Source organism: Hypanus sabinus, chromosome 22, assembly GCF_030144855.1.
Source record: "Hypanus sabinus isolate sHypSab1 chromosome 22, sHypSab1.hap1, whole genome shotgun sequence".
Lineage (NCBI taxonomy): Eukaryota > Metazoa > Chordata > Chondrichthyes > Myliobatiformes > Dasyatidae > Hypanus > Hypanus sabinus.
The window spans coordinates 13255922-13271524 of record NC_082727.1 but is presented as its reverse complement, the minus strand read 5'-3'; the positions used below and the strand labels follow the sequence as shown (position 1 = coordinate 13271524).

The 15603-nt window shown below is 44.3% G+C and overlaps 1 long non-coding RNA gene across 2 annotated transcripts in view; it reads left to right on the top strand.

The window, feature by feature from the left end:
* Nucleotides 1-15603, top strand: part of LOC132379341 (uncharacterized) — a 64062-nt gene that overhangs the window by 2989 nt on the left and 45470 nt on the right. Inside the window, exon 2 of one of the 2 annotated variants that reach the window (XR_009507391.1) lies at nucleotides 749-878. The exons of the other annotated variant lie outside the window; for it this stretch is intronic. This is a non-coding gene — a long non-coding RNA (uncharacterized LOC132379341). The remainder of the gene's footprint in view (nucleotides 1-748; nucleotides 879-15603) is intronic. 2 annotated transcript variants of the gene reach the window in all.

The following is a 15603-nucleotide window of genomic DNA, read 5'->3' as shown; positions in this document are numbered from 1 at the left end:
ACATTCAATTGAATTTCAGAAAGGCAAAGTTTGTGCAGATGTGGCAAAGAATTCAGAAGGTAAACTGGAAGGAATTGCTTGATGTTGAGTCAGTTGAGGTACAATGGGGTTGATTTAAAGGGGTAATATGCGCAATACAGGAAATGTTCATGCCCAAGGTCAGGTGAAGCAATAAAAACAACAGATCAACTACATGGATGAATAAAAATTATTGAAGAAAAGACAGCTATTCAGATTCAGATTCAGTTTATTGTCATTTAGAAACCACAAATGCAATGCAGTTAAAAAATGAGACAGCGTTCTCCGGAATGATATCACAAAAAAAGCACACGACAAAATAGACCACACAAGAAAATCCACATAACGTTTGGTAATCCCCAATCCAGAGTCCGGAGAGGCTGCTGCGTATCGATATCGCGTTATATAAGGAATACAGAAAAAGTAGCAATGATGTTAACCATAGGGCATATGAAAATATGAGAGCTATGGTCAAGAGGAAAATGCAGATTTCCAAAAGGCAGGTTGAGAAGGATATTGCTGATAAGGCTAAAGGCTGATTTATACTTGTGCATACGGGCTACGCCGCAATCCTGATTTTCACTTCTGCATCGCTCTACGCCAGAGTGAACATGTGTTGGCGTGCACCAAAATGCTAGTTGGCGGTGGGGTTTCTATGCCACTGTGTTGAGTTTCATTGTGAGAGACATGGACGAGGAAATGCATTACAAACATTTTCGCATGTCGGCAGGTAGATTTGACAATTTGGTTCATCTATTTCGCATCGGTGTACGCACAGCCTACAGACATGGTGGAGAAGAAGCAACCGGAAATGCGATGCTACCAAGCGGACCAATCACAGTTGTTGCAGTCTGCGACATGTGAGTAACTTTTCTGGAGAGGTGGACATCACCCTACGGTGTAGGGTACGCATTATCTACGGCGTCAATGCACGGCACGGGTATAGATCAGCCTTTAGATTGACCCCAGGAGATATTTTCAATACTTTAGTAAAAGAAATGAAGAAGATAAATGTATTCGGAATAATAGTGGGGCATTAAATTATGCAGAGAAAGAGTGGATAGTGTTAATTCATATTTTGGTGAAGTATTCACCTGCAAAGATGTTAGCAATATGCCAGTAAGTGTAGAGAAAAATGCTGTTTTAAATGACTTACTGATCTTAGAAAGTGGGGTCCTGCTTCAGCTGAAAAGGTTGAAAGTTAATAAACCTCCAAGTCCAGACAACATGTATCCAAGGGCATTTAAAGAGATCTGTGATTATATATACAGGTTCTAAAGTGTATTTTTCAGAAGTCAGTGAAGACCGGTGAAATTCTTAAGGACCAGTACAGGGCTAACATTGTCCTGGTATAAGAAGGGTGATCACACTGACCCTAGTAACTATAGACCAATTAATTTAATGTGTATTATAGGTAAGATAATGGAAACATTAATAAAGAATGAGATGGAAAAACAGCTAATAAGAGCAGACACATTAGCAGAAAGCCAGCATGGTTTTGGAAAGGGTTAATCATGTTTCACTAATATGCTGGAGGCAACTAAAATTTATAATAACAATAGAGATAATATCATTTTCTTGGAATTTCAGAAGGTTTTTGACAAGATACTCCTGAAGAGATTAATAATCAAATTACAAGAGGTAGGGATTCAGGGTAAGGTGTGCAAATGGGTACAAAATTGGCTCAAAAGCAGAAAACAATGAATTATGGTGAGAGGACCATTTTCACACATAGATGTGGGGTTCCACAAGAATCAGTTTCAGGGCTACTGCTGCTTCTAATTTACATTAATGATTTGGATAAGCACATAACAAATAAACTAGTAAAATGCACTGTATCAGAAAGATTTTGGCATCCTGGTAGACTTGTCACTATCAACATCTAGACAATGCACAGAAGTGATTAGGAAGGCTGATAGAATGTTGAAAAATATAATGCGCTCAGTGGAATTCAAGTCTAGAGACGTTCTCCTTAAGCTGTATAATGCACTTGTGAGGCCACACCTTGAGTACAATATTGGTCTCCATATTTTGTGAGGGATGTGAAGGCACTGGAGAGAGTTCAGAGTGGGGTGACTAGACTCATTCAGGTCTGCAGGGTAGGAGCTATGAAGAAAGATTGAAAGAATTAAACCTTTTTAGTTTAAGCTGACATAGAATGAGAGGAGACATGTTCAAAATCATTAAAGATATAAGTAAGGTGGCTGCTAGCTGCTCCTTCAAAATTAATCCATTAACGAAGATACAGGACCACAGGTGGAGACTGGTTCAGAATAACATCAGGAAGCATTTCTTTACACATGGAACAAACTACCTAGCAATGCTCTAGAGGTTTTCAAATCTAAACTCGATAGTTATTTCAACACACTATGTGAATTGGAATTTGGCAAGCATTGTTGGGCTGAATGGCCTGTTCTTGTCAAAATCTTTCTAATGGTCTAATGATATATTTAGTGAATTTTGTTGTTTTGCATCGGCAGTACAATACAAAACAAAAACATATATTTCCAACTATATATGTTTTTTTTTGTTTTTATTAAATAAGTAGTGCAAAAAAAGAGAAAGAAAAATATAGTGAGGTAGTGTACATGGGCTCATTGTCCATCCAGAAATCTGATGACTGAGGGAAGAAGCTGTTCCTGAAACATTGATTGTGCATCTTCAGGCTCCAATACCTCCTCCCTGACAATATCAATGGGAAGGGGACTTGTCCTGGTTCACTACATTAGAAGAAGGATGCATATGTGCTGGAGAGGGTGCAGAGGTGAATTCACCAGGATGTTGCTTGGATTGAAGAACTGTGGTTACGAGGGAGGAAATAGACATGTTAGGAGTGCCTTACCAGGAGTGAAGGAGGCAGAGGAGTGTCCTGATAGAGGCATGTAATATTATGAGGGGGGTCAAAGGGTAAATATTAATCATTCCTATGGTGGGAGCATAGATATAAAGTGTCTGGTAGGCTTATACTGTACTGTATCTGAGGAAGGGAGGGAGGAGTATTTTCACACACAGAACAGTTAGAATCTGGAATGCACCACCTGAAGAAGTGGTAGAGACAGGTACTTTCACAACATTACAGGTATATGGAGGAATTTAAGGTGGGGGTTATATGGGAGGCAGGGTTTAAGGGTCGGCACAACATTGTGGGCCAAAGGGCCTGTACTGTGCTGTACTATTCTGTGTTCTATTACAGAACATCTGCACAAGCACTTGAGTCATCAAAGTATTCTAGGCTGCGGACCAAATGGGAATAAATGGGACCAGTACAGAGAAGTACAACAGTGGGCCAAATAGGCTGTCCGTGTGCTTTTTATCTGTGACTGTGGCTCAAGGTCAACCTCTGTCCCACTGTTATAAGACTATTGAATGGTCGTCTATTACAATAAGATGGAGTCTTGATATCACCATTTGCCTTGTTATGATCATGTGTATTATTGTCTGCCTGTACTGCACTTTCTCTGTAACTGTGACACTTTATTCTGCATGCTGTTCTAGCTTTACCTTGTAGTACCTCAATGTACTGTGTAATGATCGGATCTTTACAACATATACTTTACAAGGCAAAAGTTTCCTTGTACCTTGGTACATGCCATAATAATAAACCAATAGGTTCAATAGGTACATTTAATGTCAGAGAAATATGTACAATACACATCCTGAAATTCTTTTTCTTTGCAAACATCCACAAATACAGAGGAGTGCTCCAAAGAATGAATGACAGTTAAACATTAGAACCCCAAGAGTCCCCCAGCTCCCCCCACCCACAAGCAGCAGCAAAGCAACGATCCCCTCCCCCACCAGTAAAAAGAGCATTGGGACTCCCCACCGAGCACTCAAGCGTACAGCAAAGCATCAATATAGACACAGATTTGCAGCACCCCAAAGACTACTCGTTCACCCGGTATTCAACATACCACAGGCTCTCACTCTCCCTAAAAAGGGAAAAAGAGGTGCCTCAGTTTCACAGCAAGAGGGGAGACATAACAAACAACTTGCTGACTTATGATGTTAAAAGTCAGTTGCATCGCTTTCTCTGATCTCTGCCCAGAGAGTCAGCCGCAGAAAGGTTCAGGTCTCTGGGCACACAGCTAGCAGCCAAACCACTGTTCCTGATGTTCTGTGTCCTCTCGTGATGCCCCAGTCAGGGACACTGGCCTAGAATCAGCCACGAACATCTGGCAGCCTGAAGGCGCGCTAGTCTTCCAGGCTGCTTCCTTGGAATATCAAAAAGCAGTTGGTCGTGTGGTCCTGAGAGCCGGTTCAATTCCCACAAAGAACCAGAATCAGAGTGTAACTCTGGGCCACGGTCTTCAAAAGAACCTTGAAAAGGAAAAGAGGTATCAAAGATAGAAATAGAGCTGTTTCCTAAGATGCAAGCAAAGGAGTTGCCATTTAGCATCATCTTGACTTTACTTCATCTTCTCATTCCAATAGAAGACATCCAATTGCCATTGGGATTCTGTAATTTAAACTTCAGAATTCCCTACACCAGAATTTTTAAAGACTTAACTGCAAGCTCATCCTTTATACTCATTCAATTCACATCTCTCAAACATCAAACAAAGCCTGGGTGTTCAGAAGGTGCCACAAAGCTAAGCAATAATTCATTAAGATGTTCACTTGAATGGATCCCTAATACAATGAATTGGACTCTTCACCACACAATCTACCTCATTTTGACCTTGCACATTAATGTCTGCCTGCACTGCACTGTATCTCTAGCTGCTGCAATATATTATGTATTGTTATTGTTTTGCTTAAATGCATATGATCTGTACAAACAGTATACAAACAAGCTTTTCGTTGTATCTTGATAGATGTTGCAATCTATAATAAACCAATTTCAGTTCCAAGTAATATCTAGCACGACCACATGGTGGCACCACAGTGCACCAAATCAGAGAATGCAATGTACGGCAATCAACAAGCAGGAGACAATGTGCAGATGCTGAAAATCCAAACAACCCACACAAAATGTTGGAGGAACTCAGCAGGGTGCAGAGGAGATTTACAAGGATGTTGCCTGGATTGGGGAGCGTCCCTTATGAGAATAGGTTGAGTGAACTCGGCCTTTTCTCCTTGGAGCGATGGAGGATGAGAGGTGACCTGATGGAGGTGTACAAGATGATGAGAGGCATTGATCGTGTGAATAGTCAGAGGCTTTTTCCCAGGACTGAAATAGCTAACATGAGAGGGCACCGTTTTAAGGTGCTTGGAAGTAGGTACAGAGGAGATGTTGGGGTGATTTTTACGCAGAGAGTGGTGAGTGCGTGAAATGGGCTGCTGGCGACAGTGGTGGACGTGGATACCATAGGGTCTTTTAAGAGGCTCCTGGGCGGGTATATGGAGCTCAGAAAAATAGAGGACTCTGGGTAACCTTAGGTAATTTCTCAGGTAAGGACATGTTCGTCACAGCTTTGTGGGCCAAAGGGCCTGTATTGTCAAGTAGGTTTTCATTGTTTTGATGTTATTGGACTTGCTTTGATCACTTCCTCTGGCAGCTCATTCCAGTACTTACTACCCTCTGTAAAGAAGTTTCCTTTAAGATATATTTTAATTCTCTCTCCTCTTGTATCTGTTCCCTCCCATTTTGGATTCCCCAACCTTGAGGTTCACTGAGAGAAGTGAATTAAATGATGAGGTTGTCTGTTAAGGTATCAGCAGAGGAGTAAACATTGGCTGGGCAAAACCCCATCGTCCTTCTTCAAATGCCACCATGTGGTCTGCAGGTTCTCTTGCGTTTCCACTTTGATTCTCAATATCTAGCCAAACACACCTCTGTCATGGGAGCGAGGCAACTTATCAACATGACCAAGTGGCAGACAGGTTGCTGAGGGTGATGGTTCACGAGGGTAATTCACGGCTGAGGATCTGATGCACGACTAAAGGAACAAGGGAAGTGAGGATGGAGATGGCCTCTCTACTTATGACCTCTGTCCCTGCACTGCAGTGAATCAGAATCAGGGCTAAAATCATACCCTATGTTGTTTTGCACAGAGTACATTGCAATACCTAATAAAAAAAACTATAAATGACATAAGAAATATATACATATAAAATAGGTAGTGTAAAAAAAAGGAAACAAATATTGAGATAGTGTATGTGGCAGTAATCTGATGGCAGTGGGAAAGAAGCTGCTCCTAAAACATTGAGTTTGTGTCTTCAGGCTTGATGGTAGCAATGAGAAAAGGGCATGTCCAGGGTGATGGGTGCCACTTTTGAAGGTGTCCTCAATGCTGGGGAGACCAATGCCCTTGATGGAGCTGGTTGAGTTTGTAACTTCCTGCAGCTTTTTCCGATCCTGTGCAGTGGTCCCTCCGTACCAGATGGTGATGCAACCGGTCAGAATGCAAAGTGGAAATTTGTGAGAGTCTTGGATGACGTGCCAAGTCTCCTCAAACTCCTGATGAAATATAGCCACTCATCAGAATGTTGGACCTAGCATAGATCTTCAGGGATCCTGAAACCCAGGAGCTTGAAACTGCTCATCCTTCCCACTGCTGATCCCTTGATGAGGACTGGTGTGTGTTTCCTAGACTTTCCCTTCCTGAAGTCCGCAATCATTTCCTTGGTATTACTGACATTGAGTGCAAGATTGTTCCTGTAACACCACTCAACTAGCTGATCTATCTCATCCCTGTACACCTCCTCATCACCATCTGAGATTCTGCCAGCAATAGCTGTGTCATGGGAAAATTTATAGATGCCATTTGAGCTGTACCTAGCCACACAGTTGTGGGTGTAGAGAGAGTAGAGCAGTGGGTTAAACACGCACCCTTGAGAAGTGCCAGTGTAGAGGTCAATGACTATGCTCTGATGAGAAAGTCAACAATCCAGTTGCAGATGGAGGTACAGAGGCCCAGGTTTAGGAGCTTGTTGATTAGTATTGAGGGTATGATGGTGTTAAGTGCTGAGCTGTAACAATAAACAACAGCCTGATGTAGGTATTGCTGTTGTCCAGGTGGTCCAGGGCCAAGCCGACATTGGAGACACTTTAAACCACTTTTTATAATTGTTTACATTGTAAATACATGCTGGCATTTATTTATTTATGCACATTTTATTCCATATCTGTACTTTAATCTCTAACTTTATTATATTTTATTATTTATATTTAATTAGTTAACTGTTATATTATTTATAATTGTTGGATTTTTTTTTTGTTCCATGTCACACCCTGACCAACAGTCCACAGCAAATCCTTAGCACATGTAAATGTCGTTTGCTCCAATTGTTTGCATGACACGTGTGTTTTTTTTCCTTCTTTCTCAGCACAGTAGTTACGGTCTTGGAACGCAGCAGGCCAGGCAGCATCTATAGGAAGAAGTACAATCGAGGTTTCTGACCAAAGGTCTTGGCCTGAAACATCGACTGTACTTCTTCCTACAGATGCTGCCTGGCCTGCTGTGTTCCACCAGCATTTTGTGTGTGTTGCTTGAATTTCCAGCATCTGCAGATTTCCTCGTAGTTACAGTCTGTCTTTTTTTTAATTGGGTTATTTGGGTTCCTTGCTTTGCGGCTGCCTGTAAGCAAAGAAATCTCAAAGTGTATAATTTGTACATTCTTTGATCCTTGATTTTGGGTCACTGAAGCTGGGAAGGTTTGGTGTTGGTCATTGCAGGGGTGGAGGAGGCTGCCAAGAAGGCGAAGGGTGAGTCTAAAGAAAATGCTAAATATGAGGCATTGCTGGACTGGGAGAAGAAACATAGAAAACCTACAGCACAATCAGCCCACAATGCTGTGCCAAACGTGTACTTCCTTTAGAAATTACCTAGGGTTACCCATAGCCCTCTATTTTTCTAAGCTCCATGTACCTATCCAGGAGGCTCTTAAAAGCCCCTGTCATATCCGCTTCCAGCATTGTCGCTGGCAGCCCATTCCACGCGCTCTCCACTCTCTGTGTTTTTAAAAAAAAACTTACCCATGACATCCACTCTGTACCTTCTTCCAAGCACCTTAAAACTGTGCCCTCACAGAAGGTTGATTGATGAGTAAGGGTGTGTTGTAGGATGGGGTAGGGGGCAGCAGGACTGTCTGCTGTGAGGAGATTGCAACAATTCGGTCTGTAGATACGTGGATGAATGTCTTAGCCGTGAGAAAAAAGCTAATGGAGGAATGGAAGTATTCTCTGAGAAAACTTGGAGCACATTTCCAATTAATTTTCTAAAACAGATGTCAAAATGCCCTTTACTGAACTTTGAACCATTTCTCACAAATTTCCAGATAAGTAATGCGGAAGTGTAGGGGAGGAAACTTGGCCAGAAATCTTCCTCCTTTCAACACAGCTCCCCCCTCCCCATCACATTCAATGTTCTTGTGCCACCCTCTTCCCTTTTAGGGTCTCTGCACAAACATAGCATTCCAAAAAGGAGAAGGGATGAAAAACTTCTAAAGCTTGCAAAGTCTTTGGATGTGATGCAAGAACGCCAACGAGTTTCCCAAAGAACTGGGGTCAAAGGTTAAATCTTGAAGCATCACAGATGGCGAGGCACAGTGTACGCTTTGCAAACTACTACAGCATACACACTTTGTAAAAGTTTATTATATACAAAACATGACATAATTTTACACAAAGCCTGTTTGTGCTTGCCAACAGTGAATCTGCCAAGATGAGTCTCCTGCTAAAATTTCTCCCAAAATCTACACATAATCCCAAGAACATCTTGACCAACGATTAACAGAGTACCATCAGATGTCATGAAATAGATAACTGCTAAACTTGTCTCCCTCACAAAAGACATCAACTTATTGTTGCTGTGTACATTGGCAATCATTGTCTACTGTAGCTTTATAACACTCTGGTTAGGCTGCTTCAGGAATACTGTGTTCACTTCTAGTCACCACATTATGGAAAGGATGTGGAGGCTTTGGTGAGGGTGAAAGAGAAGTTTAACACATCTCTCCCCTTTCTCGATCTCTCGGTCTCCATCTCTGGAGACAGACTGTCCACTGACATCTTCTGTGAACCCACTGACTCCCATAACTACCTTGATAATACCTCTTCCCACCCTGCCAAATATAAAAATGCTATTCTCTATTCCCATTTCCTCTGTCTCCGCCGCATCTGCTCCCAGGATGAGGCTTTCCATTCCAGGACATCTCAAATGTCCTCTTTCTTTAAGAATCGTAGTTTCCCTTCTGCCGTCATCAATGATGCCCTCACATGCATCTCCTCCATTTCCCGCACCCCATCCTCCCGTCACCACAACAGGGACCGTGTTCCCCTTGTCCTCACCTACCACCCCACCAGCCTCTGGTCCAGCTTATTATCCTCCACAACTTCCACCACCTTCAACAGGACCCCACCACTAAGAACATCTTTCCCTCTCTACCCCTCTGCTTTTCGCAGGGATTATTTCCTCCACGACTGCCTAGTCCACACGTCCCTCCCCACAGATCTCCCACCTGGTACTTATCCCTGCAAGCTTAAGTGCTACACCTGTCCCTACACCTCCTCTCTTACCACCATTCAGGGCCCCAAACAGTCCTTCCATGTGAGGCAACACTTCACTTGTGAGTCTGTTGGGGTCATCTATTGCATTCGGTGCTCCCAGTGCGGCCTCCTCTACATCGGCAAGATCTGACGCAGATTGGGGGACCACTTCATTGAGCACCTCCGCTCCGTCTGTCACAACAGACAGGATCTCCTGGTTGCCACCCACTTCAACTCTGCTTCACATCTCATTCCATACATGGTCTCCTCTACTGCCATGATGAGGCCAAACTCAGGTTGGAGGAGCAACACCTCATATACCGTCTGGGTAGTCTCCAGCCCCTGGGTATGAACATCGAATTCTCCAACTTCCGGTAATTCCCTCCCTCTCCCTTCCCCCATCACACTTTCATTCTATCTCCTTTTCTAGCTGCCTATCACCTCTCATGACTCTGCCTTCTTCTACTACCCATAGTACTTTCCCTTTACGTTCCTTCTTCACCTCTCCTGCCTATCCCCTCCCTGCTTCCCCTCCCCCACCCCTTGATCTTTCCTCTGATTGGTTTTTCACCTGGCTCCTTCCAGCCTCCCCCCACCTTCTTTATAGGGCCCCACCCCCTCCTTCTTCAATCCTGATGAAGGGTCTCGGCCCAAAACGTTGACTGCTTGTTTCAACGGATGCTGCCCGACCTGCTGAGTTCATCCAGCTTGTTTGTATGTGTTGATTTGACCACAGCATCTGCAGTGTACTTTGTGCTTAAGTTTAACATGATGCTGCCTAGATTATAAGGAGAGGTTAGACAAACTGCCACGTCCAGTAGTGGTGGCAATGTAGTGTAGTGATGTTGTGACAGAACCAGCTACCAGAGTTCAATGCACCACTCTCTGTAAGGAGCTTGTACATTCTCCCTGTGACTGTGTGGGTTTCCTCTAGACGTGCCAGCTTCCCCCCACATTCTAAAGATGTCCTGGCATGAGCTTAATTGGTCACATGGGTATAATCTGTTGGCAGAGGTTCATCGAGCCAGAAGGGCCTGTTACTGTGCTGTATCTCTAAACAAATCCATTCTGTAAGTAAAAGTTTTGGCATGTCAGCACAAACTTTGATGCAGTTCTATATATGCACAGTGGAGAGTATCCTAACTTTAGAAGCACCAGGATCAGGAATGGAAGAGGAATAGAAAGTGGTGGATACAGCCCAGTCCATCACAAGCAAAGCCCTCCCCACCATTGAGCACATTTCTGTGGAGGGCTGCCACAAGAAACCAGCATCCATCATCAAAGTCCTCCACCATTCAGGCCATGTCCTCTTCTCACTACTACCATCAGGCAGCAGGTACAGGAGCCGTAGGTCCCATCCCACCAGGTTCAGGAATGGTTAATATCCTACAATAATCAGTCTCCTGAATCAATGTGGATAATTCATTCACCACTACTCTGAACTGGTTCTATGATCTATTGACTCACTTTTAAAAATTCTCTGTAACTAATGTTCGCAGTATTATTTTTATTAATGCAGTTTGTCTTTTGTACATTAGTATTTGTTCTGTTTATGTATAGTTTGTCTTAAGTTTTTATTGTATTTATTCTGTCTTGTAAAATGCGTGTCAGAGAAAAGTAGCATATGGTAACATATGCTGACGAAGGGTCTCGGCCCGAAATGTCGACAGTGCTTCTCCTTATAGATGCTGTCTGCCCTGCAGTGTTCCACCAGCATTTTGTGTGTGTTATATGGTAACATTTGTGTATTTTGAAAATTAACTTACTTTGAACTTTGAAACTTGGATTGTTTTCTCCGAAGCAGCGGAGGCTGAGGGGAGACCTGACTGAAGCTTACAAGATTATGAGAGGTGTAGATGGAGTAGACAGCTGGCAAACTTTCCCCAGGGTCTAATACTAGAGGGTGTTCATTTAAGGTGAGAGGGGTAAGTTCAAAGGAGGTCTGCGGTCCAGGTTTTTTTTAGAATGCATTGCCTGGTTTGATGGTGATGAGGCATTCAAAAGGTTCTTAGATAGGAACATGAATATGCAGGAAATGGAAGGATGTGGATATTGTGTATGCAGAAGGCATTAGCTTAACTAGGCATTTAATTAGTTAGACACAACATTCTGGGCTGAAGGGCCTGTTTCTTTCCTCTACTGCTTTATGCTCTAAATTCTATATCTATGTGAATGTCATCTTTGTGCCAAGAATTTGGTGTGAGGAATCCTAGCAACTTAACCAACATAGTCATAGAGATGTACAGCTCAGAAACAGGCCATTCAGCCCATCATGTCAACCATAATCACTTTCACAGATGCTACATTAATCCATTTCATATCCCCCAGACTGCACCGCTCACCAGTTTACAGTGTCCTATTAACTTAATAAATCTATGCCTTTGGGATATGTGAGAAAACCATAGCTCTAGGTGGAGACTCACATGGGGAGGTGTGACCTCCACATGGACAACACCTGAGCTCAGGATTGAACCCCGGTCTCTCGCACTTTAAGACAGCGGCTCTACCAGCTGTGCAGCTTCAACACCCTTATCAATGTCTGCTTATCTAGTCTTCAAAGCTAAATTAACCTGGTGCTATTTGTGATTAGAAATTACTCCTGATGTGCCCTTGTTTCCAACTTCCCTCCATTCTGATGCCTCAGTTACTTGCTTACTTGGGCCCTTAGCTCCCAGTGGAGCGTAGGCCATCAATGACCTCCTGTTTCCATCATCCTCTGAAGTTGATGGTACGTTTTCTATAATCCATTGCATCCGCTGTACAGGGGATTGGCCGATACAGCTTCACCAGAGCTGTACAGCCAGCCTTGCCCATTTCCACTTCTCATGACGGGGATGTACGACTGGACTTTGAGAGGCTGATGCCTCTGTGTCACAACCTCCACCCTCCTGATTTCTCCCTTCTCCATCTTCAACCAAGCTTTTCAATCACCTCTGCTAATATCTCATGACATACTCCTGAGATATTCTTTAAGAACTTTGAAGATAGGTGGAAGGTGAGACCTTTCTGCCCCTCGGCCCTTCAATAAAATCATGCTGATTCCCCACTTTGACTCCACTTTTCTGGTCTATTTCCATATCCCCTGAATCCCTTTAAGTTATGTTCAAGAGCCAAGTGTCCACAAAGTAATCAGTAATTGAAGCCCAATGGCTTAAGACTTGAGACCAGAGGTGGGAAAAGTGAAGGAAGAATCCTGGGGATTGACGATTGTCCATGCATGTTGATGGGTGAGAGGGAGGAAAAGGGCTTGCTTGGCTGTTGTTATCTTTTTTGCTGCTTGTGTTTTTTTTCTGTGTTGTTCTGCCGAACAATGTGGGAATGCTATATTGGTGCTGGAATGTATACTGATACTTGCGGGCTGCCTGGCACATCCGCTTGTAAAAACGTAGAGAACCTACAGCACGATACAGGCCATCCAGCCCACAATGCTGTGCCAAACATGTACTTACTTCAGAAATTAACTAAGTTTACCCAGAGCCCTCTATTTTTCTAAGCTCCATGTACCCATCCAGGAGTCTCTTAAAAGACCCTATTATATTTGACTCCACCACCATTGCCGGAAGCCCATTCCACGCACTCACCGCTCTCTGCAGTTTTTTAAAAAAATCATGACATCTCCTCTGTACCTACTTCCAAGCACCTTAAAACTGTGCCCTCTCATGATGGCCATTTTAGCCCTGGGGAAAAGCCTCTGATTATCCACACGATCAATGCCTCTGAGCATCTTATACATCTCTCATCCTCAGACACTCCAAGGAGAAACGGCCACATATTCTCATAAGGCATACTCCCAAATCGAGGCAACATCCTTGTAAATCTCCTCTGCACCCTTTCTATAGTTTCCACATCCTTCCTGTTGTGAGGTGACCAGAACTGAGCACAGTACTCCAGGTGGGGTCTGACCAATGTTAGCTGTAACATTACCTCTCGGCTCTTAAACTTAATCCCACTATTGGTGAAGGCCAATGCCCTGTATGCCTTCTTAACCACAGAGTCAGCCTGTGTGGCTGACTCAGTCCTCAAGATCTCTCAGATCCTCCATGCTGCCAAGAGTCTTACCATTAATAGTATATTCTGCCATCATATTTGACCTATCAAAATGAACCACCCCACACTTATCTGGGTTGAACTCCATCTGCCACTTCTTAGCCCAATTTTGCATCCTATCAATGTTGCATGTAACCTTTGACAGTTCTCCACACTATCCACAACACCTCTAGCCTTAGTGTCATCAGCAAATTTATTAAATCCCACCACTTCCTCATCCAGGTCATTTATAAAAATGTAAGAGTAAGGGTCCCAGAACAGATCCCTGAGGCACTCCACTAATGACTGACCTCCATGCAGAATATGACCCATCAACAACAACTCTTTGCCTTCTGTGGACATGACAATTCTAGATCCACAAAGGAAGGTCCCCTTGGATCCCATGCCTCCTTACTTTCTCAATAAGCCCTGCATGGGGTACCTTATCAAATGCCTTGCTGAAATCCATGTACACTACATCTACTGCTCTTCCTTCATCAATATGTTTGGTCACATCCTTAAACAAATCAATCAGGCTCGTAAGGCATGACCTGCCTGATGCACCATCAATAACTCTTGGAGACGTGAGGTGAGATGTAGGCTTTTATTTGCTGGAAGAGAGCAGTCAGCAGCAAGAGATCCCAATACGACATCCTGGAGACTGAGGGAGGAGCCATGCCTCCAATCGCCTTTATACAGGGGTCTGTGGGAAGAGCCACAGGAGCAGTCAGCAGAGGGGCATGTCCAGATAGGTATATGTAGTTCACCACATTCACCCCCGCTTTTGTTTTAAAAGAAGGTCCACATGGGGCGAAGTTTCTTACAAATATATTTACAGGTTAAAAGTATATTTACAGGTTAAGTCTATCAGGTGGTCGAATCTGTCGCTGCGATCTACGTAGCACCGGCTGTGATTGCACAGGTGCCGGTGGTGCTTGCACCGGAGATGGTGGTTGTGCTGGTTCCGGCCTGACTTGAGGTGTCGGCCCATTAGGCGTCAGTGATCCCTCACGCGTGTGCGAGGCACCCGGTATGGGAGTGTCATGAGGAGTCTGTGTAGGGCTCGGTGTGTGCGGTATCAGGTGGGTACAGGGTTCATTGTTACCATGGATTGTTCGGGGTAGTGGTCTGCTGCTCCCGCTGGCACCAGGTCGCGGATGGAGACCGTGTCCTCCCGCCCATCAGGTAAGACCACGTAGGCATACTGGGGGTTCGCATGTAGTAGGTGAACCCTCTCTACCAGCGGGGAGTATTTATTGCTCTGTGCATGTTTCCGGAGCAGTACTGGCCCTGGGGACGTCAGCCAAGCCGGTAGGGTAGTCCCAGTGGCAGACTTCCTGGGAAAAGAAAAGAGGTGCTCATGAGGGGTGGCATTGGTGGACGTACATAAGAGAGAGCGGGTAGAGTGGAGTGCCTCGGGGAGGACCTCCTGCCATCGAGAGACCGGCAACCCCTTTGACTTAAGGGCTAAAAGTTTGGCCTTCCACACTGTGGCATTCTCCCTCTCCACCTGTCCATTTCCCCAGGGATTATAGCTCGTAGTCCTACTAGTAGCAATGCCCCTAGCCAGCAGGTACTGGCTCAGCTCGTCACTCATAAACGAGGACCCTTTATCACTGTGGATATAGCAGGGATATCCGAACAGAGTGAAGAGCTGGCGCAGGGCTTTTATGACAGATGTGGCGGTGGTGTCGGGGCAGGGAATGGCAAAGGGGAACCACGAGTACTCGTCGATAATGTTGAGAAAGTAGACATTGCAGTCAGTGGAGGGAAGGGGGCCCTTAAATCAACACCCAGTTGCTCAATTTGCACCTTGTCAGGACGGTAGAAGTGCGGTTTACACTCAGTGCAGACTTGGCAGTCCCTGGTCATCGTCCTGATGTCCTCAAGGGAGTAAGGCAGGTTCCGGGCTTTCACGAAATGGTAAAATCAGGTGACCCCTGGGTGGCAAAGATCTGCATGGAGGGCGTATAGCCGGTTGAGCTGCGCACTGGCACACGCTCCCTGGGATAGGGCATCAGGGGGCTCATTGAGTCTTCCAGGCCGGTACAGGATATCATAGTTGTAGGTGGAGAGTTCTATTCTCCACTGCAAAATTTTATCATTTTTGATTTTGCCCCACTGTT